This window comes from Berghia stephanieae, chromosome 3, assembly GCF_034508935.2.
Source record: "Berghia stephanieae isolate SIO BIC M18660-M18661 chromosome 3, UCSD_Bste_1.3, whole genome shotgun sequence".
Classification (NCBI taxonomy): domain Eukaryota; kingdom Metazoa; phylum Mollusca; class Gastropoda; order Nudibranchia; family Aeolidiidae; genus Berghia; species Berghia stephanieae.
In genome coordinates, this window is record NC_088362.1 from 74,568,702 (window position 1) to 74,596,201 (window position 27,500).

Genomic DNA, 27,500 nt, shown 5'->3' on the forward strand with positions numbered 1-27,500 from the left:
TACTGGGCCACCCGAGGTTGTTCTCTTAGACTTACCTAACACACCTGTGACCAGCTGCCTCCAATTGGTGCCATGTCGAGTTTAGACAGATACCGATAAATTAATTTTAGTTGAAATGATCAGAAATATGGAATTTTAACTTTTCCCACGTAAAGAAACAATATAAACCCCAACCCCCGCCCGCCCGCCAAGTAAGCATATTAACGAAACAAAGTCCCTTACTGTTGGCCACCATGAATTCTCATCTCCGCAAAGATTTTATTCTATATTGTCTTCTGACACTTCACGACTCACTTCACTTCTTACAATTATCAACACAAGTTCCTGTTCCACTCACTTTTCTGATCAAAGATGCCAGTTTTAGCATATAAAACATCCCCCCACATAACACCGTTTTGAGACGATAGGTCGCAAATGAATCACAATCAAATAGACCTGACCGGGACCTATAATGTTTCCATAAGAGTAACCAAATCAATGAGCAGTCTTAATTTCTTTCTTTTTTTTTTCACTCTCCCTTCTTTCTGTCTCGTCCAACCGTCCATTAATATTTCCCCCTCGCCTGTAATAACAATCCTATTGATCTATTTCTTTCTTCATCCTCACTTCTTTCATCGGGAGCGTCTATTCTTCCCCCTCCCCCCCCCCCCCCCCCCCCCCCGTCTCATAGTCCTACGCCAATATTTGTAATCAACGTTTCTTCCAGTTTCAGGGATTTGTTTATTTGTTTTTGTATCCAAATTTGGGTCCTCATAAAGTATTAATCGTCTTGTGGCTTTGAACTTTTTTCTTTCATCTTTGCTGATAACACAGGATCTGATTTGTTGATCGGCGTCTATCAAACTTGACACCAGAATTACATCTTGTGAAGAAGCCCCAACCACATCTTGAACAAACAAAATGATCGTCGGTAATTTTATAGCTTTCAGTGGAATGAAATGAGAGTTGAAGGATGCAAATATTATGAGAAAACCGACCACAAAGTATGAAAGATGGCTGCAACGTCGTAAAGTGAGCAAAACGGGGCTGAGTCTCTTGATCAAGGGGGAAAAAACAAGATACCGATATCTAGGCTTGAATTACTTGAGGCCTCCAGGTGTTAGCGCAGTGCCGTATCCACTTCGCCATATTTACCTACATGTTCATTCAAACCAGTGGTTTTTGCCATGCCAAATGCGCTTTCAATGACTCATACATTTTCAAAGAATGCTGTATATAGTATGGATCAAATTTTCATTTCATATTTCATACGATTCTCGTGGGTGTTAGGCTATCCCTCGAAAATTAAGAGAACGTAAGTTACCCTTTGCACATCTTTTTGTTTTCCGTTTCAAATGCAATGTGTCTGAGCCGTCGTTGAAGTAGTAATTTATATTGTCTGATGTGCGCGAAGTGCCTTGACACAAGAACATAATGATCTGCTTAAGAGAATATTATGGGTTTCCACCCGGGCCTCTTATCAAAAAAGTCGCTGACCACGTTGAACATGACTTGATTTTACTGCTTTAAATATAATTACAAAGTTTTACTGAACCTTCTATTTAATTTATTTAAATATTTATATGTATGTTTTTACATCATTATCTCTTCATTCATTTTTTTTATCCATCATAATGATTGTCAATTTGAAAAACAAAAACTAAACCAAAACAATGCTACCTTAAGTATTGGATTGATCTAACGACGGTACAATCAGCTGTTCAAATGCCATTTATTATTAATAATCATATCCTTAGAAAAGCCAATGTATGTCTACATGTGCGTGTATGTTATTGTGTCTGAGTGTTATTTAGTTTACTAATCTATTTATCATTAAAAATATATTACACACTTATCAATTAGAATTTGATTGTTTATCCACCGTCTGTTTCACATTTTCCAAGATAAATATATTATAACTGCTGCCTTTACCGCAGCATTGAGCTAATACCTAATATTATAAGGGTCTCTCTCTCTCTCTCTCTCTCTCTCTCTCTCTCTCTCTCTCTCTCTCTCTCTCTCTCTCTCTCTTTATTCTTGAGAACGGGTAATGTGTGTGTATGAATGTGTGTGTCTGTGTGTGTATGTCCGTGTGTGTGTGTGTGTGTATAAGAGTGTGTGTATTTGTATGTGTTCCGATGTGCATGTGTGTGTTATTTATCTAAATGTTCTCAAATCTAAAAACTACACTCCCCATTCTGTCGTATCATCATCATATTGAAAGCATCCGTTCGTTGTTTGTTTTTGCGGGTGTCATCAGAATGCTCGTTACAGAGGACAATATGTTTTCATACCTCCTTCCATGTTTATCCCATGCCGCCTCATTGCTTTCATCCGGTGTGTATTTGGGTAAGAAATGCTTTTGTCATAAACGAGAAAGAATTCGTATTTAATTGCTTTACTCTTTTCAGCGTGTAAACAAATATGGTTCACATAATGTCGTTTCATATTAGCTATAATATTCTTTTTCTAAAAAAAATAATTTCTGCAGTGTTCATTCATTCTCTCTTATGATTGTTTAGATAGGCATATACGAGTCTAAGGGAGATAAAATCATACTTCCATATGCATATATTTATAGATTTTGGCACATACTCGTGATATGATGGTATGACAATCAACTACTCATTATAGTAACAATAATGAAATGATAATGATGATGATGATGATGATGATGTTGATGATGATGATGATGATGATGATGATGATGATGATGATGATGATGATGATGGTGATGATGATCATGAGCATGACCATGATGTTGATGATGATGTTGATGGTCATGATGATGATAATAAGAATAATGATAATAATAATAATAATAATAATAATAATAATAATAATAATAATAATAATAATAATAATAATAATATAATAACAATAATAATAATAATAATATAATAATAATAAATAATAATAATAATAATAATAATAATAGATAGATAGATAGATAGATAGATAGAAAGATAGATAGATAGATAGATAGATAGATAGATAGATGGATAGATATATTAATAATGAATATTTAGACTAATAAATAGATAAATAAACACGCAGGTGGTTCGCCTGTAAGAGATACACCTCAATTAATCTTCTTATCACATTAGACATGCAGCTAATTTCCATAATGGAGAATTACGACATGAATGATAGATAGTCAATATCTACATCAATGTAGTTTTATCTGTGAATAGTAGAGAGAAAAATACAAAACAAAACAAAACAAGAAGTATTATGGCCATGACTAACGATCGTTCCGATGCCAAGTCGAGTTATGATAGTCTATAGAGACGACAGATAATCGAGTTAAGTGGGAGAATAGTAACCACAGATTTCATGTGCAAACAATCATCTCCGCAGGTCTTGTTTGTTTTTTGTTTCTGCTATGTTTACGTGACTTTTCTCCCTTGTCAATTCGAATTTTTGTTGTTGTTTTTTTTCTTGTTTTTTTTATTTGTTTTTGTTTTTCTTTTTTTTGTCCACACTGTTTCAAGATGACAAAACTTATTTTACATTTTGGTAAAAAAATTTACTCTATAATATCATATGGATCGTTTAGAAAGAGTTCCAATTTGTGACCCACCATGTCAGTCTGGCATTTTGTCGGTGTAAACTACTAGATACTAGGGGGGGGGGGCGGGGGGCGGGAGGGAAGTTCTTTTTCTTATCTTTTCTTTTTTTTTTTCTTTTTTTTTGTTGTTGTAAGTTAATGGACTAAAGTGTTTGTGGGCAATATAACAAATACACTTAACCCAAGTTTTAAAGCTATCAATGTTTAGTGTAAAAATCAACCCTGCATTTAACCGGGGATTTTTTATACAGATGTAAAATTCGTCAAAAATTCCTAAAACTGAATACTTCAAAGTGACATCAAGGTTGATTTTTTTTTTGACAAGTTGTGGTTCATTTAAGTGATTAATGTAAGAAGTAAAAGTTTTATGTGTAAAATTTTGGAAGGATTTTTGTCAGTATCTGGCAGCAAGATATTGAATGATATCAACTAACGATTTACGATCCTTCAAAATTAATTCATTTCATCAAAAAGTTGCGCCCCTTTTTGTTGTACACACCGATAGAACTCTATGCGTCGAATCTTTTTTCACTGCCGATAATATCATTATAGATAAGTGTCTTGAACGCTACCGTTGGCAATTTCGAACAAGTTTCCAATGTCTTTGCGCGATCTTTGAATGACTCATTGGATCCGAGTTCAAAATTTAAACCATAGAAGTATTTTATAATTATGCTCCTCTAATGATCTCCCCTGTTTAATTTCTTATTAAAATCCATTTTTACCAGATTTGTTCTCGAATTTAACAATTTGAAATTAAGAATTACCATTATGTTCAGGATATCACCACGTGTCAAAATCTATTTTTAGTAAAAACCGATGAGTGCCACCGGAGGAAAACATTTTTACAAAAAAAATAGGGACGCCTTAAAATATGTATGCTATTATGCTCTGGTAAAATCATACTTTCCTCAAATCGAAAAGGGTGATATAATATACGATAAGAAATAAGTACTTCTAGTGACCTTAAAGCACAAAAAATTAAAGTAATATGGTCATCTACAATGCCAAAGACCGTCTCCAGAAGTCAATATTTGAAAGAAAGATTAATGGGAAAAGAGGGAGAGGGAGACAACGAAAGAGCTGGTAGGAAAACTTTAAAGAATGACCAGGAGTATGATGAAGGACTGATCATAAATGGCGCTAGACAGAGAAAAGTGGAAGATCCCGACATCCAACGTTTATGAGAAAAAACTCCGGTGATGATGGTGATGACGTACAATCTTGCTTTCTACTAATTTGGACGTGCTTCACTCCCAATGCTGCACGGGCCTGTACGGTGGAAACAAAGTTCGAATTCCAAATCGCTAAGAATCTAAGAAATCTTTTATTCTACCCCCCAATCGATTCTAAATTCGATATCGCTGAATAAAAGATATTTTCAAATATTATACTTATATATCTAACTGATACTTCCTACTTTTTAAAAATGATATATAATTTTAGTGAAATTTAACCTTTTATAATCTGACGACACAAAATGTTATTGTTAACTCTGATATCATGACGTGTTTACTATTTATGGGAAGTCGTAGGATAATATTGTTGTTGTTTTTGTTTGTTTTTTTTTTTGTTTTTTGCATTAATACCGTGTACGATTTGTCTTTCTCTGGATTTATTTTTTTATCTGAATGCCAAATTATTCTCTTAATCAGATTGGTCTAGTCTAGGTCATCCATTTGTTAAAATGAACCTTTTTGAAAGAAATTTGTTTTAAATTTTGAATAAGAGAATCAAAATCTCAGGATTCTAAAACGGTTTGTATTTCAAAATAACAGTCAAAGGATCATTCTTCAATTCATGTCTCATCTTTTATGTTGCAATAAATTTTTGTATAATCTCAATAGAAATGTTTGCATCTTGTAATACGACCTGGTATCCAAACAATGTTCATTTCTTAAGTACATAACAAGACTGGCAAAAAGTGACTCACTGCTTCAAACTGGTATAATCTTAGGAAGTTGCGGATGGCAAGAAGTGAATATAAAGCTTTGAGATTTATCAGAAATATGTAATGTTGAGTTAATGTTTCCCATGAAAGTAAATTCCCTTTCCTTGGTGAAACTAATAAATATATATTATTTTCAATGCATCTTTCACATAGCGCAATATCCGCTATTCATATATGATTTTAATTAGAGTAGTTTTTGTGCAACATCAATTTCTCATTAATTGTTGGCGTGTAGGGAATGGTTATGTAAACCTGGTCAGATCTTTAAAAGGTTTGAACAATATTGATGCTTTGCGCTCAGCCAAAAAGGTCACAACATTCGCCTGCAGGAAATAACAAAACTATGTGTAAACTTTAACATTATAGTCTGATTAATACATTTTAGTGAAAACTATTCGTGTTGGACATATTGTATCGAAACATCGATATATCGATATAAATGGCAATATCGAATCATGTTGATTTCAAAACACGATATCGATATCGATATATATTATGCTCGCAGTTTACCTGGGCTGACGGATGCCCACGTGCATGGCGAAAATCCGACATACAGAGAATCATTTCTTCATTTCTTGTTATTATCGACTTATAATAATAGAGCCAAAAACAACACACAATAAGATTACTTTGAAAAACAATGGAGAAAGGAAGAACTTTTTCTTGAATAAAGGTGTTGAGGGTTGGGAGGGGGGAACAAGCAGGTTATCGAAAATGTATCGATTTTCGATATATCGATGTATAATTCCTTTGCATCGATACATATCGACATATCGATATTTCAAGTGACGAAATATCGAATTGTATCAATATCGAAATTTTGGGATATCACCCAACACTAATAACCACCGTTGCCTTCGGAAACTAAAGGCCTGAAGCTGACAAAAAAAATAACTTCTCAAGAAGAGACGATGATCACCAAACAAAACTAAAAAGCGATCGAGGTTTTATTTTTTTAGAATTGCTCAAGGAAATAAATGATTCCATTGGCTGAGCTATTGATTACAACTCACCACTTAGTTTTTCCTGTGATCTTCGTCTTCTATTATGACGATTTTCTTCGGCTAGCATCGGGCTTTTAGTTAACGAAGGCTACGGAACGATTCATGATAAATGTCTGGCTAAAAACAATCATAAAGACATGAGTGACATCAACTTTGTTCAATCTATATTGAGAGATTAAGATCAGGAGACAAGTAACGGTAGGCATATTATTAATTCATTCTCATTGTTTCTAAACGTGTGTCGAGACATACAAATGATATCTATCTATCTATCTATCTATCTATCTATCTATCTATCTATCTATCTATCTATCTATCTATCTATCTATCTATCTATCTATCTATCTATCTATCTATCTATTTATGTGACGCCTAGGGAATTTCTCACAAGCCAGCTAGAAACTCTACCTGTAACTGAATAGGTCAACATTTTTATAAACATCGTGAAAGTTAAACAGTTTGTCACGATTTGGATCGTTATAAACAAGTCCATTTTCTTTTTGATTCGCAGAGATTTCCAAATCCGGATGGCTATCCATGCCCTCCATTTTGCCGGTCGCTTTCAAGCCTTGACTAACGCTATTATGCAATTGGATTCAATAGTCTGATGTACGTCGCCCAGCAACGGCGTCCACCGTGGTTCTAAACAAAGAAAATCGGTACTTTTTATTCTTCATGCTGGCTAGAACTTTTCATATGTCTTGTAATCAGAATGTGTAAACGTCAAAACATGATCAGATTTATGTTTTTTACCCTCTGGATACGCTTTTATGCTCGTGGGAGAAATATTTCATAAGGGCCTCCGCCATTAGTCCGATAGTTTAGAGCCAGTTACTAAGTTACCAGCGTCATTACGAGGGAAGTGACGTTCCGATTGTTGAAGCGTATTATCTAAATAGTAAATATCTGCGTCTGTTTCTATGACACAATTATTCCACACAAAAATAATGCCACTGTCGAGTAAGTTATGATAGCACAGTCGGTAGGTGGTCTATCGATCCACGAGTAGCGGGTTCGAGCCCCGCGTCAGGGCAGATTATTTTTTTTTCTTGGAGTAGTTTCTGATCGTAACCTAGACTCTTGCCCTTTCATGAGTGAGAATGTATGTAAGTATTTACTTAATCGTATTCTTTTCGGGGTGTGATATAACACTGCGATATATATATATATATATAATATATATATATATATATATATATATATATATATATATATATATATTTATATAGTCGTTTACAAGAGAAACTGGACAGTTTTATTCCGCTAATAATTCAATGCTATTTGGACCAAATACAAGGACATATAGATATTTGGAAACAAGACAAACTATTTTTTTTCTTTGATGAATAATTTATTGAGTTTGTGTAAACTGTTGAAAAGTTGCAGATATTTAAAACCAATCATTTAAAATGGATATTGTGAAATCGAGCACAAAATTGAAATCAACACACGTGACGGACTTCAGTATTTTGTATATCAAACGTTAGAATTGATTTTAAAAAAAGCTAGAGGTGCCGAAATGAGCCAATAAAATGGAGATAAAAAAATAAAGTGAGTAGATGTGTTAGAATTGATCAATGCCACAAGTCTTTGCCTCATTATGGTGTTAGCGGATTTACTGTTTCTGCTGCTAGTATAACACAAAATTGTATTTAGTCTTTCGAACAAATGATTTTTTGTTATTAGCATTACTTTCATAAAATCCCACATGTTATGTTCAAAGGTTCCATGTCAGGTTTCACAGCTGGCAACTGGTTCGTCACCCTTCCAATTGAATCGTTTAAGAAGCAGATGTGTGTCCAGTCTATGTCGCGAGGCATTATCAAACTTGAATATCATCATTTGGTTATTTTGATTCAAAATAAAAGGGACGACCATTGATGTATAGGTCTGAGTCGAGTCTTTGGTTGATACGTATTAGTTCAGCTTTCCTACCACCAAATATCAATACCCACACCGTTACAGATCCATATACTCGATTTATTTTAGTTCAATGATGATTTGGTCATTGAAACGTTCACCTCGACGTCGATAATACGAAATTCGTTTGTCCCTGGAATCAACTTCAAAAAGCAATTCGTTTGTAAACAAAATGAAGTCCCACATCTCTTATCCCAGTCCTGGAATATGCTTCAACAGTTGTAACGTCACTTCCCTCATAATGACGCATGGTAACCTAGTAACTGGCTCTAAACTATAGGAACAATGGCGGACGCCCTAATGAAATATTTCTCCGACGAGCATAAAAGCTATCCAGAGGAAAAAAAAACATTAAAAATCTGATCATGTTTTGACTTTTACACATTCTGATCACAAGACATATGAAAAGTCCTAGCCAGCATGAAGAATAAAAAGTACCGATTTTCTTTGCTTTGAACCAAGATGGCTGCCGTTGCTAGACGACGTGACATCAGACTCTTGAATCCAATTCACGTGCCCATCTCAGTCGAGCAACTTTATGTCAAGTGTTCACCTTTCGTCGGATTAAGGATTTCAAACATTTCAACCACGGTCACCGAGCGTGAACGTTTGGTGCGACAACTAACTGCTGTGTAGCAACGCTTATGTGAAAAAAATATCTGAAATATTTTTGGTGCGCATTTACAACGTATAACTTTTGGACCGAGCTGTTTGACTCTTCACTTATGTCAATAAAGGCATGCGATATATCAGCATGAATGAAAAAAAAAGTATACTTTCTAAATATATTTAAAAAAATATGAAATGATAACAAAATCAATATATATATATTATATATATATATATATATATATATATATATATATATGCACTCTCTCCTGAAGCGACTTAGCTCCCTTAATAATAGGAGTCCCGCTCTGAGCAGCGCATAGTTGAGTCATAGGAAAAGGCTTTTTATTCAATTTCTCTCAGCTTTTCAAGTGTAAAATGAATATCTGGCAGCGTTGTCAGAGTTGAAAAACAGTCTGAAAAAAAGTATAATTTTCCCTAACAGTTGGCATGTCTTGTCCTACATGTTAAGTGTTGCTATTGGCTTGGGGGGCCCTTGTAAAGCGCTTTGAGCAAGTTTAGTGGATATTGCCCTATATGAATGCTCATGTTTTTTTTGTACTCTATTGTTTGTTTGTTATGATTATACACGCCATTCCTATCATCTGGTCTCCATGAGTTCTAAGCATATTTGGTATGACATGAAGTCATTGGTCTTATTCTCTTGGAAATGAAAGTAGACACGCAATAATCTGGTGATGTTTACCTACTCTTGACAGAGTAAGTTATGCTTGTAATTGTCTTATTACATGATTACAAGGTAACTGCCCTGGTGTAAATTAGGACAGCTGGATAATGGAACTATGAAGTGCTATTGATTCGGGTTTTTTTGTTTTTTTTGTTTTTATATTTTGTTGAATTTTTTTGTTGATCTTCTTTTTGTTTGGTTTATCGTGTCGTTTCCTTAATTTAACGTAATTTTTTTTTTTTTTTGGGGGGGGGGGGGGGTGGGGGGTAGGGTAGGGCCTTATTTATTGTGTGTAATTTTTGTTAGGCTTTTGGGTTGCTTTTTCTGTTTGTTTGTTTGTTTTTGTAGTTTATTTTTGTTGTTTTTTTTTTGTGGGTTTTTGTTTTTTTTGTTTTGCTGTGTTATTTTTATTCTCATGTTTTTCTATCATTCCATCATTTTTTGATGCGTTTTTGTACTCTCTCTCAGAAAGATTTGGTAGTGTGACTCACGTATGCATTCAAACTCATCGTCAACACAGACAAAATGCCCGCAAGTGCCGTCTGTCAATCCATTGTGCCCCCCGACTAATGTATAGATGTGTAACCTTCTTTAGACAGTGGCGGATAATATAACTGTAAAGATTACTGTAGAAAATCGAACCTTCACAAATGTGACCCATCTACTCAAAATGTTTTTTTTTATCGGGTAAGGTGCACGTGTTAGCAGGTCTGATCGCCGAAAGCAGTTATGGATGTTTTAACATTGTTGTCATGGACATTATTTTGCCTTGGTTTGAGAGTATTTCCATTACAACAATGAGCCCATAACAATTTTGGTTATCAGACCTGTAAATAAGTACGCGTTGGGTTATACCATTTGGCAAAAGGTATTTTTGATTTGTTTAACTTACAAAATTTTTGTTACTATAGAGACATGAGTTTGAGCTTCTTTATAGAGCTCAATATCCACTAAACGTGCTCAAATCGCTTTACAATGGGTCCCTAGCCAACAGCAATATTTAACATGTAGGACGCCCGTTAGACGATATAAGTTTTTTTCGGACAGAGACAACACTGTTAATGTACTCATTACTCATTTTACATCTGAATACGGTGAGAGAATTTGAGTAAAGAGCCTTTTCCAAGGACTCAAATAAGTGCTGCGCAGAGTGGGACTCGAACCCTAGACTTTCCAATCTGAAGGCGAATGTCATACTATTAGACCACATAGCCGCAGATATTCATTCTCCCAAATACTACATAAAACTTATCCCAAGTCTCATATCATTTTATGTTTGACTATAATTTCCTTTTTTAGACTCGAAATGAAACCAAATAACACCGTTTTGAGGCGGGAGATTAAAAATATGAGTCCTAAGAACATTGGGTATAATAATCTATCATAAATTGTCGAAATTCCCTATTTCGGAATATCTGTCTGGTAAAATAGTCGTCTTCTCTTCAACTGCTGATGACAGAATAATACTTCGAAAAACCATAACTTTTCAACAATAAATATTCATAAGACAAATAAAAATTTAAAGGCAGCTCTGTTTGTTACCGATTCACGCGACAGAATAGAAGCTCCAATCACGTTTGTACGTACGAGGACGGGCTGATATATAATTACCGTTTGACCATATATCAAAACAGATTTTAGGTTCAATGATGAAACTTCACACACGCACACCCAAACCATACTTCTACACTCATGTGCAACAACTATTTCATGTAACGTCATTTGTGCTCATAATTGAGTTACGTCACAACCTCACTAAAACAGAAAATGGCGACACATAATGAACGTTTCTTCAAACAGCGCTTTGTTATTAAATTTTTAACAGGAGAAGGATACTGCCTACCAAACATCCATCAAGGAATGAAGGCCGTTTATGGATATGTGTATTACAAATGCCGCAGCTCGAAAGTGGGTTCGAATTTTCAAAGGAAATGTCCCAACAGAGACAAAAGTGTTTGATCGCAAGAGAACAGGTTGGCCACTTTCTGCATCCGTTACGATTAATCAAGAAGCAGTTGACCGAATGAATAGGCGAATCGAAGGGTAAAACAAAACGATACCGATACCATTGATAAATTTAGGAATTCAAAATAACGAGTACACCATATCGTGAAATATCTCTGCAAGATGGATCCCAAGACAACTAACTTCAGAAATGGAAGCGCAGAGAAAAGACAAATGTACCCAACATTGGAAACCATATGACAAAGAGAGATTTTCTGCAGAAAATTGTGAATGGTGATGAATTCTGAGGCCACCGCTACGACCCGGAACCCAAAGTGCAGTCAGTGGAGTCTCCAAGCCCACGGAAATTCAAAGTCCTTGTCTCGGCGAGAAAGGTCTTGTTTACCATTTTCTGGGACATGGAAGGCATAGTTCACATGGAATTTCTTTAACAATGGCAAAAATAGACTCGTACGTGTTCGACGTGGTAGATATTCGTTATTGCGGCATGACAATGCGCGACCACACACTAGTCGTCAACACCAGACGCATTAATTCGGTTCAAACTTCCGACAATACACCACCATGCATACAGTCCGGATCTTGCATCGTCTGACTATTTCTTGTTCCCCAGTTCAAGACACGTCTGAAAGGAAACGGTTATAACAGCGATTTGGAGGTAGTGGCAGATGTTTGTCGATGGTGCCTATCAAAATCACTGGGATTCTTCGCTGACTACAAGCGCCAACAAGTTCGACGTTGGCAGCTCTGTGTTGCTCGTGATGGCGATTATGTGGAAAAGTAAATGGTACGATGCGTAGTTCAGATTCTAAGCTTTATTTCATGTATTATGTTTGTATGTGCTGTTGAAAAGAAAACAAAGTTATAACAAAACGGTACTCATATATAAATCCCGCCCTTGTATAAAGACTGAAGCTTAAATTACCGACGTTGGTTGACTGCAAGTCTTGCTCTTTTACACCCTCGTGCCCGCAGGTGAAGATTTGCACGTGCGATTTATGCTTTGTTGTCGTGCTGTGAGGCATCAGGTAGCCACAAACGAAACCGGTGATTGATATTCAACGTCCCCCCTACTTAGCGCTGAAGTAAATAAGAAGTAAGATCACAAAAGCACACATCGAAATCGGTAAATCATTTAAATTTCATTATGTTCTTTTTTAAATTACAATATTTGAATTTTAGGCGATTTGAAACCATAACAATGTTGCGTACAAGTCATCACAGCTCAACAGTTAAACTTGAATTATATCCAGATCATCATGAAAAATACCCCTTACGCGCATTGCTCATAATTTAGACTATTGTTTTATTTGTATTTGTTATTGGATATATATGGTTGTGTAACTATATGCTATATGTATGTAGATAATATATATATATATATATATATATATATATATATATATATATATATATATATATATATAATAAAAGCAAAAACCATGAAATAATAGTGCTCAACTTTTTGATAAAAGGAGCTATTTATAAACATTTAATTATAATTATTATTACTCCTACAGATCAAGAAACAGATCTGTAGGAGTAATAATAAAATGTTTTATATATATAATATATATATATTATATATATATATATATATATATTAATATATTTTTGGTACACATTATACCACTCATCAATTTCACAGTAGATTAGATTTGACGTTAGGACAAATATTTTCCTTTTACCTAATGATTATAATGTAAGACAACAAAAAGTTAAAACCTATATTTTCTTATAACGCTTTAAATGTACAACCAACAGTAAAACAAAATAATAATAAAACAGAAAAAGTATTTCAAAAATATTATTACTGTATTGACACTAAAACGGCAAATAGAAGACGCCATCAGCGGAAGAATCTATTGAAATCATGTTGATTTTATATTGACACCAAAATTGCAAATATAAGATCTCATCTACGGAAGATTACATTAAAATCATGTTGCTTTTGTAATGACACAAAAATTGCATATATAAAACGTCATCTACGGAGCTATCAATTGAAATCATGTTGCCATAATAGGAACACAAAAAAGTAGTCCTGGATTATATTTATCAACATTATCGTTGGATACCGATCGTAACTAGGTCATCGGGGTATAATGTGACAGTAATATCATATTATTGTGGCCCAAATCTGCCCTGTATTTCGTATAAGACTCCACTGATTGCGTTTATAATTGACATTTATACCGTCGTAACTTCATACTGGTGACAAACGAACACATCTCTGAATACTGAATGGGTGGAACTTGTCAGGGGTTGGATTCGGAATTGCAGTTCTCGAAACCGCTCCGATCCAACTTAGATTTTCCTTTGCAGTTAATCGTTGTATTACTCTGGGTGTTGCCTCCAACACGAAAGTTCTGGTAGGATGATACTGATAGTATTCTGAAATGGCATTGAAGTTGTTTTTATTTAATTATAATTTAGGGTGGGGGGTCTATCCAGATCTGATACCACACCATTCAGAGTCTCACACGAAAAAGCCAATAATTCCGCTTTATCTGATTCCAAATCCGGAGCTATCATTTCCATTGGTTATAGACAATGGGAGTTTTTTTTATATCTAAAAGTAATCGATTCCGAGTGCAAAAATGAGTTTGGCCCTAAGTGAGTCGACATCAAGTCCAATTAGTTCCTTGATACTACTCAATTTTTTCCTTGCATTTAAATAATATTTCTCACTCTCTGTCATCGGGTACTCTTTTACATCAGACGAGAGTGATGGATTGTGAAAAGGACTTTACCAACTAATAAGACAGATTCCCAAGTAACGATAAATGATACAAATAATAATGTCGCGAATAATATCTCCTCGTTGTCAACCATACGGTTAATGATAATATTCATGGTCGCTTAATTTTCACAAAAAAACCATCGTCGCCAAATTGGATGGGATTTCAGACAGATTCTTGGAATCCTTAAATTAACCATAATATGGTGATGAGAACCGGATGCACGCCAGACATTCCGGCGATATACCCTTGGGAATGACATTTTACACTCTTTTCAATTTTCTTCTCATGTTATGAGATTGACAGTAATCCGGGCACCTTTGTTTTAAAAACAAAAAGAACAGCACTAAAAAATCACTAGCCTTTAACAATGTTGATAATTAAAAATGTTCTTATTTTTATTTGATGTTTCCCCCTTTGTAATATCTAATATTATATTGAATGGATTTTTTTTTACATTGTTGACATTTTATTAAATGAAAGACGATATCGTGTTTCGATCTAACACAATAAAATTTGACTTTAGTAAATTGGCTTAATGTAAATTGAAGTCGTGAGATTGTAAAAAATCACAATACTGAGGGAAGCATTTTGAATCACTAACCCCCCCCCCCCTCTCTCTCTCTCTCTCTCTCTCTCTCTCTCTCTCTCTCTCTCTATTATCTATCTACTCTATATCTATCTCTCTCTCTCTCTCTCTCCTATACTCGTACATCTCCCCTCCTCCTTCCCCCCTCCCCCATACACATACACTCCTTCTCTCCATCTAATTTCTTCTACCACCCCCTCCAATTGTATAAGACATCAAGCCTGGGGCATTAATGGTGTTAGTGAATTAGCTCAATTTTCGTAAAATCACTATTGTGGGGCGGGGGGGGGGGGAGGAAGGAGACCGAGAGGTTGGAGGAAATGTAGGGAATAGGTGAGGATGAGAAAGAGAGTTAGAGAGAGAGGGCGATTGATAGATAGAGAGAGAGAGAGAGTGAGAGAGAGAGAGTGTTTGTGTGTGAGAGAGAGAAAGAAAGAGAGAGATAGATAGATAGAGAGAGAGAGAGAGAGAGAGAGAAAGAGAGAGAGAGAGACGGGTGGGGCGTGTGAGCTGGGTAGTTTAAGTGATGGAGTATAGCACTCGTATTATTCCTGACTCCTGAGGGCATGGTATTCTTATTAATATGATTTGTGAGTGCTCTTTGGGTTTTATCGGTGGGAGTTCGGCATGAGCAAGTGCGCGCTTGAATGGGTGCGATGGTAAAGTATGCACGGTCTTCCGCGAGCATGTAGTTAAATATTGCATTCGCATGTTTCACTGAATGAGCAAACAGATCTTATTATTCTTCTGTTTTATGGTTTTCCTTTCCTTCTATCTTTTTAATACTCTATCTGACTTTGTCTTTCTCTCTCTCCCCCCCCCCCCCCCCCCGCCTTCTCTTTCCATCTCTCTCTCATATTTATCTCTCTCTCTCTCCCTTATATATATATATATATATATATATATATATACATAAATATATATATATATATATGTATATATATATCATATAAATATATATATATATATATATATATATTATATATATATATATATATATATCTTTTTTTTTCCTCTCTCTTTGTCTCTCTACCCCCCCCCCCTCTCTCTCTCTTTCTCTCTCTCTCTGTCTCTCTCAATTTCTGTCTCTCTCTCTCTCACCACCCTCTCTCTCTCCGCTCTCTCTCTCTCTCCGCCCTCTCTCTCTCTCTCTCTCTCTCTCTCTCTCTCTCTCTTTCTGTGTGTGTTTGTGTGTGTGTGTGTGTGTGTTTGAATATCACAATTTGCATCGTTTGCGTGTGTATGTGTGTGTGGGTATGTGTGTGCGCGTATTTGTTTTCATCCTTATCCAATCACATTGATCCGATAATTAATATCTCTATCAATCTTTTGTTTGTTTTATCAATCGGTCTTATTCCCTCTTAATTCCAAAATCCAACTTTTACTGTCTTTTCATCTCTAGTTCGTGTAATGAAACTTACAACTGATGAGGGTTTTTTATGATATGTATAATTTAGATGTGAGTAAGACAAACTAACAGTGGTTTTTAATTTAAGAGGACATGTGGTATTTATTGTGTTAATTCAGTTATCAGTATCTAAATCACGGCGACATAGTGACATTTTGTCATTGCAAGAAATATCATTACTATGTCTCTTATTGCTCGTGAAAAAAAAATTATTTATTTTTATAATGTTATAATTTGGGGTGACGCTATGTTTCTATGTGAAATAGGATTGTCCTTCGTGAAATGTTTATATCATGTGCGCTATGTGGTCTCGCTTTCGGATCGGAGGGTCATGGGTTAGAGCCTCGCTCTGCTCATAGTTGAGTCCTTGGCTCAAATACTCTCACCGTATTCAGGTGTAAAATGAGTGCCTGACCGTTAACAGCGTTGTCTCTGTCTGAAAAAAAAAATTATCCTCTAACAGGCGTGATATCTCGTCGTAATTGTTAAGTGTTGCTGTTGGCCAGGGACCCCTTGTAAAGTGCTATGAACGAGTTTAGTGGATATTGCGCCATATAAAAAATCTCAAAAGCTCAATCAACATCCATCCAGTTTATAGTTGGGTTAACAAAATCAATAAGAAAAGATGTACCCTCGAACTTAGTTAGTCCCTGTTGGTTTGTAACTAGAGACATCAACTGCGAAAGGAGACCCGCGAACTGGGAAGCAATATTGCACGCCATTCAATTGTTAAATTTACACAATTTTTAAGCATAAATTGCTGTTCTAGGCAAATTGTTGAAGGAAATTGCAATTTAATTTATCATGTGTGATACTGACCTATAAGTAATAGTTTTCGGCTTTTATTTTATTTTATTTTTTTTTGGTCTCATTTTAAAATGTGGATGAATTGTGGGTATCCTATAATTTGCATTTAAATTTGAACCCGCCTTAAAATTGTACATAGACTTCGTTGTCATAAATATAATGATGTTCCTTCTTTTCTTTTCATTTCCATTATTTATTCATTAATTTATCTATTTACTTTTGTAGTTCGCGCGTTCCAGGTTTTAGCTGTCATCCAAAACGTCAATCGTTCGACCTGAGAATAACCATAAATAACTATCCCTCATTTAACAAAAACATCGGATTTGTCTGTATGATCTTCATCAAATGAAACAATGCCATTCGTGAAATATGGTCATTGTTTTTCCCATTCTAAGACAGCTCTTTATTGTATCTTAAATTCAATGTTATGACTTTTTTTTTTTGGGGGGGGGGGATCTTTACAACATTTGTTTCGTATTGTTTTGTTTGTTTTCTCCTGTTTTTATGTTGTTATATAGTTTTTGTGTGTATTTTTTGGTTGGGAGTGTTTTGTTTTTATTTTGTTAGTTTGTTTGTTTTTGTTTTTGTTTTTTGGGGTTTTTATATAATTTTTATTTCATTGTTTGTTGTTTTATTCTTGGTTTTGTTTTCTTTGTTTTTTGTTTTTTAATTATTTGCTTTTTTTTATGGGGGTTTTTTTACCAAAAGAGCCGAGTCACCTGTTTTTATCAACAGCTATGATGTGGGTGTCTAACACCCTTTTCCGTTATTGCCGATTGCGACACTTTGAAAACTAATTATGTTTTGAGAGAGAGAGAGAGAGAGAGAGAGAGAGAGAGAGAGAGAGAGAGTCAGAAGAGACAAGAGAGAGAGAGAGAGAGAGGAGAGAGAGAAACAAGAGAGAGAGAGAGACAGACAGAAGAGAGAGAGGGGAAAGAAGAAGACAGAGAGAGAGGAGGAGAAAGAGAGACAGAGACAGAGAAGAGAGATGGGGGAGAGAGAGATAGAGAGAGAGACACACACACACAGAGAGAGAGAGAGAGAGAGAGAGAGAGAGAGAGAGAGAGAAGGCTTGACACAATTTTATGATTGACATTCAAATGGAAAAAAATTAATGACCTTAAAATAAACACCCCATTTAACAGAAAAGGTTTTCGAAATCGTTATTTTGAAAGCGCAGCTAACAATTAGTCTGAGTAGAGAGCGTGAATTTCTCAACTCATTTAGGGGTGTTCATTGTGCTCCCATGCGACCAATGAATGAAGGAAATTGAAATGCACCCGAGGATGTATAAATATATGATTCCAATTGAATAGAATTGCTTTATACAAGTGGGAAAATGCCCAGTAAGCAGGATGATTTCAGACAGAGAGGATTTCACTTTTTTGTGGTATTTCTTCAAAAGTATCTCTATTTATTTATTATTGATTAACTTATTTATTTATTTGATTCACGTAAACATGCAGTGTCTATTATTAGTTTTGGTCGTGTTTATTTTGTTATTGATTTTTTCTCTTTTTTTGGGGAGGGGGGATAAGTTTAGTTTGTTTGTTGTTTTTGGTATTGTTTTGTTTTTATTTTTCTGTTTTTGATTATGTTTTATAGCTGTTATTATGTAGAGGCGGAGAGGGGGGGGGGGGCGTCTTTAGGAATTCGTAATTATCAAGCAGATAAATCGTTTCATTTTTTTTTTCTCATTATACCTCATCGCTAGAGGATTTGCTTCGAAATTGATTGTTTTGAGATTTTTATCCCATTGAGAAACTGCCCCTGACATCTGTATATAATCCATTATGTCCCTGGATTAGAGGTGACATATTACTAGGCTCTCCTGAAAAGTCTTGACGCGTATTGAATATCTCCAATTGTATTGAACTCACAGTATAAATTATACATCAAAATGCACGTACTTGTAGATGTTGTAGACGGGAGTACAAGAGTTGGAGCACTCAACTCATAGACAAACGGACGTGGTTGGGATCTGTGCGGTTATGCGGTCTTGCGGTATGACACTCGCTTTCGGATTGGAAGGTCCTGGGTTCGAGGTTTGCCTGACGAAAAGTTGAGTCCTTGAAAAAGCCTCTTTACTCATATTCTCTCACCATATTCGGGTGTAAAATGAGTACCTGGCCCTTAATAGCGTTGTCTCTGTCGGAAAAATGTAATATCGCGTTCTACATGTTACGGGTTGGTGTTGGTCCGGGACGTATTGTAAAGCGCTTTGGCACTTTATAAGAGCTCAAGTTTTTTTTTTGTCTGTGTGTGTTTGTTTGTTTTTTATCTGTGTAAAGTCAGTATTAGTTTGGGTTTTTTTTTTGTCCCTACCTTTTCTTCTTTTACCCAACAGTGATAAGGATTTGGATTAAGCAGAGAGTATCAGTTAAATCCCATAAAGAATAGAAGATGGGGATTTCCCCATTACTAGCCTTTGATATCCTGAGTTAATGACAGAACGTTGTTGATTGACCTATACTTTTCTATTTCTCATATATTTTACCAGATCTAAAGAGACCCAAGTACCCATTCACTGACGCCTAATAAGATCTTCGGGGAAGACTTCTGCAGCAGAGAAACATCTCATCCAAAAGGTAACAAGTAATTCGTGTCGGATGTGTGGTATTGTGGTATGAGAAACGGCCTCTAACTTGAAAAGAGTCTTTACTCACATTCTCTCACCGTACTCCGGTGTAAAATGATAAAAATGATGACCTAGCCGGTATTAGCACATTTAGTGATTGTTTTGGTGGTGGGTGTATTTTTATTGTCACTATCTTTTTCACGCTTTAAATGAAGTTGGACTAAACAGTAAAGTGTCTTTTGATGTTAAACGTCTATTTGTTTATGTTAAATATAAATTTGTCAATTTGGATTTTTGTAACACTAATGGGCACGATCTATATTATCTTTCCATGTGCTCGAGGTCATTGGTCACATTGCAAACTCTGCTCAAAGTGACCCACTTAGTGAAAAGTGTTCACAGATTTCTAAATATCTAACATCACGATTGGTCACTTGGTTCAGCTTGACACATGGTTATGTTTATAAGATTTGTAAACAAAGCAGCGTGTTTACAATTGTTAAAAAATATCCAATCTTTGTACAGCAACAAATCATGTGATTGATGACCTGGTCGGACGAAAACATGAATATAGATTGCTACCATTCTCCGAAACCACTGGACCAATTGTCACCAAATTTTGCATGGTGTTTACAATTGACATGAAGATGGTTTGCATGTATTATGAAATTGATTAGACATAGAGATGATTTTATCAAAAAATCAAATATCATCAAATTCCATCGAAAACAGACGCCATCTTTTTTAGCACGTCGTTTGTGTCAGTCTTCTGGTTAGCGAGTATGACAATGAGGTCGGAATACTTGAGTTGAATCGAAACCAGATAGTTGTTCCTCTCATTATATTGAAAACAACCAATTACTTAACATTGATATGAATCATTTTCCCTTCATAACATTGGAAAGAATTCTTCGACAAGACAGCGAAATATCAAAATAAGATAATAAAACCCGGATGTTGTGGACGTATAAGTCGAGATACGCTAGGAAAAAGTTGCTCCCCTTTGTTATTAGCTAATTGATTTTAGTTATAGCTTAATTAGTTATTATTCATTAAGTCCATTGTTTAAAATATTATTTGTGCTTAAAAATATCGGAGTGGCATACCCTGGAGAAGGATGCACTCTTTGTTCCTTGCTTTCCATATTTGAGTTTTTTATAGTGTTTTTCCTACTTATAATGTTGTTGCGATATATTTGTATATACTCAGTAATAAATTGTTCTTTCACATTTAATCACTTAACGCTTCTGAGTTGAGTGATTCCACAATATTACTCTGGTGACCCGTCAAAAACACAACACCGAAAATATCTTTTTGTGCCCAAATAAAAAGCTTCGTGGAGTCAGGGACGGCTGGTAATAATGGGCAGGGTGGGCAAATACCAGCCTGTTTTTTCAAGTTATATGCTGTATTACCAGGTCTGAAATAAGCTAATTTAAATTAGATAATTTCAAAAGTTACTACTTAAACTTTATACTTCGTACTGAAATCAATTTGTGTGTATTTTTGATAGATTGCGAATCACCATGCATCCCTTAATGCATAAACCAGGATACGCTCCTGTTCTTTTTTTATCACCCCCCCCCCCCCCCCCCAACCACTCCACTCCGCCCACATCGTCATCTCATCGTCTCGTCGCCTGACGGTGAACTAACTCCGATTTTTGCTGTCTGGCCTCTCTAGTACTAGGTCGGGCTAATTCAAATGAGCCCACCTTATTAACCAGTGAAAACTAAATAGAGATTTTGGCAAACGAACTTTTTCTTATTTATTGCCTTACTTGTGCTGGTACCATTGATGTAATGACTTTGGGAATGTTCCAGTATTGAATTAAATTTATTAATTTACTAATTTTACATCAATTTAGTATTGATTTGTGTTGTTTTTATATATTTGTTTATCCATTTAAACTTTTCTTTTTTTTCTCGTTTTCTTTAGTGTTTCTCAAAACTCATTTATTTAAATTGTTTTCTTATTTGTTTTTTTGTTGTTGTTGTTTTTTGTTTTTGTTTTTTGTTTTGTTTTTTTAACAAATTAATTTGTTAGTTCTTTTTTTTTTAATTCTTAAAGTAATTACCCCTGTATTTTTATTGCCAGACAAAATAATTTTGCAAAACAATGTAATTTTCTATTGTATTCCGTATAATAAAACAAAACACTTTTATTCAAAAGTCACGACTAAATAAATATATAAAATACAACCACCATTTTGGTTTGCTCAACATTTGAATTAGTATACGAGAAATACTCTTCTGAGAAAGGAGAGAGTTGAATTCTAACTGACTTATAGAGGAAATACGGAAGGGTGGGCAGATTCCGTACTTGCCCGTCCTGAAGCTAATACATACATAAGATAGTTCGCGATGAAGAGGCGGGAAGCTCGGGGTTGGTTGGGTAAGGAGTAAAGATAACACGGTCGTTATTGTTATAGTCTAACGAATGCATGAGGAGAAATTCGTAACATTATTTTGTCTTAATTGTATTGTATGAAGTATTGGCGAAAGCCTAAGATTAAATAAACGTTGTTTTTGTTTGTCTTATTTTGACTATGGAACTGATACTGATACGAGTACTTGTCATAGCAGAGCTGCCTACTTGAAATAGGAAAATAAAAATCGTAGTTTTCAGGGCTAATAAAATCGTAGATATTTTAACTACCCTTTAAAAAAATTACCGGAATTTCGACTGTTTTGATAGATATCAATTTTTTTTAAACGAGAAAAAATGATTGGAAACGTAATAATGATGGTGATGGTGGTAGTGATAGTGGTAGCGGTGGTGGTAGTAGTAATGATGGTGGTGGTAGTAATGATGATGGTAATATTATTATTGTTATTATTATTATTATTATTATTATTATTATTATTATTATTATTATTATTATTATTATTATTATTATTATCATCATCATCATTATTATTATTGTTATTATTATTATTATTATTATTATTATTATTATTATTATTATTATTATTATTATTATTATTATTATTATTATTATTGTACGTATTGGTGGTATTACTATTGTTGTATTTTTGTGTGGTTATTAATGGTATCACTTTATTGTTTGGTTCCATTTACCATTTTTTTCCCACTTTCATGTGGTCATCAAATTGTATGATTTATTGTCGAAAGCCTAAGATTGAATAAACTTTGTAATATCGTATGGTAACCATCATTGTCGACGACATCGTCGTTGTCATCATAATCATCATTATCATCATCTCATCATCATCATCATCATCATCATCATCATCATCATCATCATCATCATCATCATCATCATCATCTTCATCATTAACAACAACAACAATATTAACAACAAGTACTACAATAGCAATAAAAACAATATCAACATCATCATAACATTTCCGTCATCGTCTCCACAACTATCATTCTAACCAACAGCACCACCAAAACCACTACCATAATTACATCCTCCTCCACCACCACCACCACCGCTACCACTATTCCAACCACTACCACCACCGGCACAATCACTCTAATCATCAAGACAGCAGTGAAATGCAATTTGAGCTCTGAATGAAACTCGAGTCATATCGCTGTTGTTGCTTCTCGATTAAAACTTTAAGGTTACTACATACTACTGAAAACCAATAATGTAACAGAAATATTAATCTCGCCGTTGAGGGATTAAAGCAAATCTTTAATTTTTTCGAGTGAACGAAATGGACTTGTATTGTCAAGGTGTTGTCGCATTATGTCTCGTCGCTTTATTTTTTTGTTGTATTCTCTTTCGTGATTCAGTTTTGATTACGTTTGGAATAATTAAAATCTACTGGTATTGTCATTTCATTGTGAATGTGATTATTTGTGGTTGAAATATTATTTTTTAAAGGTGAAAAAAATAATAATTAAAAAAAATTAATTAAAAAATAAATAAATAAATAAAATAAAATAAAAAATTATATATATATATTTATGACCGAATCATCTTTGCCCCACCACTGTAAATAGGCTAGAACCGCCACAGCGTGGAGTTCTCTTACGAAGTCGGAAAATGTAGATAGTGTCTATTATGATAAAAAGATATCGAGTAAAAATTTTATTCAACACTTGTACTTAAGTCATAAATGTATCAACCTATCATCACTATAATTGAACGTACAACTATATATGTAATTTAAATAAAGTATAATGCATTGACAAATTAGCTTTTTCTCACGTGTCATGTATAACGATCACTCTTCCTTTGAAGTCTAGAGTTTTAGTCATTTTTCCAAGTTTCTTCATCTTAATTTAGCAATATATTATGTGGCGGGCTCGAGTCAATTTGATAATATTATTTCTCGGAAAGCACTTGTTGGACAAAATTAAGTCGAAAGTAAAAATGATCGGAATTAGGGAATTTCAGGGTTTTGAGTTGCTGCTGTCTCTTTTTTATTTTTTGGTGCGTGTGTGTGTGTTTGTTTTTTATTTGTTGTTGTTCGTGTTGGTGGTGGTTTTCTGTTTGTTTGTTTGTTTTGTTTTTTTTTTTGTTTGTTTGTTTTTTTGTTTTTTTTTTTTGGGGGGGGGGGGAGGGTTGGTATCTTAAAGACACAAAACTAATCTCCTCCTCTCCTCAAAAGACAATATAAAATTTAACATAAAGATGATTTTCTGGCCAAATGAGAAAACTGCGTTCTGTCAGCGTACAGAGATATTTATTTATTTATTTATTTATATGTGTTAAAATCCCGGTTTGGTTACGTAAGTACCAGACGTTTTTAATCAGTTAACTGCAGTACTTTAGAAAGGCTAAAATAAAATAATATGGCCAGAAAACTCGGCCTTCAAATATCGACCGATTTATATATCCCTCACCTTGGCAAAAACTCTCAAGCATAGGACTTTGGCGAGGTCCCATGTTTGTATGTTTTTTTTTTTTTTTTTTTTTTTTTTTTTTTTTTTTTTTTTTAGTTATTGCGATATTGATGAGGGTCACTTTTAATCAATTGATATTTAAAGAAAGAGTCTTCAGGCAACATCTTTAAATATGAGTCTTTCCAGAGTATAAATAACAATGTGAAATTGAATGTAAGCTTCAATTTAATTACGAAAACAGATAGAATAGACGTTTTGGGTTCCCCCTTTATCAACAATTAGGATCGATGAAACACAGAATCATTCATCTGTAGTATTTCATTCATCCTGTTTGTTGATAAAGGGGAAACCCGAAACGTCCATTCTATCTGTTTTCGTAATTAAATCGAAGCTTACATTCCATTTCACATTGTTATTTATTTCTTCGAGCTTCGAGCAGCAACATTTACATCTTTCCAGAGTACGAAAGTTAACTGACAAATATGTGTTTTTGTTGTACTGACTTAGCTGTTTTTTATTAAAACATTAAAACCCAATTCGAGTTTATGAGGAAATGAATGGCATGCAGTGCAATCAAGTACAGTTCAAATCTTCAAAAAGATCCTAAGTGTTTATAGTTTAAGATACCCTTCCCACTAGTTTAACACACCTTTTCCACTCTGACACCTGCTGGTGTAATGTCCGTTTTGGCTGCCGATCTCGAATAAGCACTAATTACACGTGTCATCAAAACCTAATTAATTAATTTTGCAGTTCAGGTGGATATCATTTTCGAGCCCAGTATGCCATAGAGTTGGAGTTTATTTCTTGATTATCGTAAACATTAACTCTCTCCTTACCGACCATTATCCGGATTTACCCCAAATCTATGAAAAAAATGATTTATTTCACGAAATCATAAAATCTGTTAATTCTTGCTATAAGATATTTTGTTTTCAATCGAGCTCTTCAACACAGTGTTAATATATTTTAACTATAACAAACATTTTTGTTCAAATTTAATGATGTACAAAAATAAATTTGAATGACTAAAATCTTGGCTGCATCGTAACAAATGTGACGATTTTCCTATGGTGGTAAGGAGAGGGTTAAAAGGTAGTACTTCAGAGGCATCAGGCCAATGGAGCCGGAGCTGATCCCGATTTCTTTCATGAAAAAATCTCGACTTCAACCGGGATCGATCTTGGTCCCTTTGCGTGTGAAGCGAGTGCTCAACCAACTGAGCTATCGGAACCCTTTGGTAATGTAAGACTGAGATGATAAACAGTTGAAGAGAAATTGTAATATAATAGCGCTTTACAGACGCCATGTCTTATTCTACTAGTTTATTTATGTTGTTGACATTGTTCCAGGTGTAATGTGCTTAGAGCATATTTAGTGGATATTGTGCTATGCCTTCTCTCATTTTGTTTCACTTAACCTGGATCATTAAGGATTTTTGCTTGACTTTTTTCGTATCTGTTGATATGTCGGGTTTTGGGGTTTTTGTTTTGTAATTGTTTTTTTTTTTTTTTGTTTTTTTTTTTTTTTTTTTTAGGGGGGGGGTTGGGTTTGTTTGTTTTTTTTTTTTTGGTTTATTTTTGTTTCTTCAGTTTTTATCGTTGTTGGTGTTTAGTTTTTTGTGTTTTTTGTTTTGTTTTGTTTTGTTTAGTTTTTTTTTGTTGTTTTTTTTTTTTTTTTGTTTTTGTTTTTTGTTGTTTGTGGGGAGTGTAGCTTAGCTGTACGGTCTTTGCTTCGTATACGAAAGGTACCGAGTTCGACTGCCGTGCGCTGTGTGCCTTGAGCATGTTACCTCGTCCTAGCCTGCTTTGTGGCGTTGCACTACGGCTTACTCCTGGGTTATTCCATTTTTCCGTTGAAATAGACCCTAAAGATGCATTTCCCTTTGGGATAAATAAAGGGGATTTTAATTATTTATTTATTTATTTAGTTTCGTTTATGTTTTTTTTCTATTGATTTTTTGTTGCTGTTTTGTTTGGTTTGTTTCTTTGTTTTTCATTTTATACTGCATTTATCATTTTATACCATCTCATTATATTATCGTAAATTTGCAAACCGATTGTTTTCCACAGAAATGTCCAAAGCCATATCAATTATCCTGTGAGCCAGGAATTCAAGATCAGACTACATCGTTCCGTTCTAATGCATGTTCGACAGAGAAAAACTGACAGGATCTTCATGACTGAGGAGATTGCATCGGCTTAGATTCCACGACTAATGTACCTTGAATACCAGAAGGACGGACGATCGATGGAACAGTGATGCAAGAAGGGTCTTGTGAGGACAGACTGGAACTGGAATGGGATAATACGATTGTAATGTATTATACGGATGGTATCAATAGTATCTATGTAGTTTTGTGTGTCGTGTGGATTGGTTTCATGTTAACTGTTCGTATGAATTATTGCCGTGTCGTATATAGATAGTAATATGCGTTGGTTGATGTTGCCCATTGATTATTTGTAATGCTGTCTCGTACAGTTGGGGTTCAGCGCCCATGACGCACGTGATGTATAGTATCTGTTGAAATTGAGCATGATTAGCAGATGTAATAACTTTCATTTATTGATTATTTCTCCCAGTGTCCCTTTCCCCATGTAATGCGTATCTCACGGTATCATTAACAATCTATGCAAATCTTCATTTTAACCCGTTGGGTTCGGCAAATATCAGATCGATGTCTAGTGATATTCTGAATACATATTTTTGTGTCTCATTGTGCTACTCCACATTCATTTGCCTTTAATATTAGTTTAAAATCTTCATTTGTTAAAAAAAAATAATTTTAAAAATTTCGATTTTTGAGTCACTTCGCTTTAGCTTACAATTGTTGCTGCATGTTAGCCTGGTTAATACATTAATAACA

The 27,500-nt window shown here is 34.7% G+C and overlaps 1 protein-coding gene across 6 annotated transcripts in view; it reads left to right on the top strand.

Annotated features, from left to right (window-relative positions):
- Nucleotides 1–27,500, top strand: part of LOC144968435 (suppressor of lurcher protein 1-like) — a 469,097-nt gene that overhangs the window by 180,334 nt on the left and 261,263 nt on the right. For 4 of the 6 annotated variants that reach the window (XM_078906791.1, XM_078906786.1, XM_078906792.1 and 1 more), the window contains exons 3-4: nt 19,733–19,820; nt 26,707–26,949. The gene's annotated coding sequence lies outside the window, so the exon portion shown is untranslated. Of the gene's footprint in view, nt 1–19,732; nt 19,821–26,706; nt 26,969–27,500 lie in introns of all 6 variants that reach the window. The other 2 variants (XM_078906787.1, XM_078906789.1) reach the window with 2 other exon arrangements.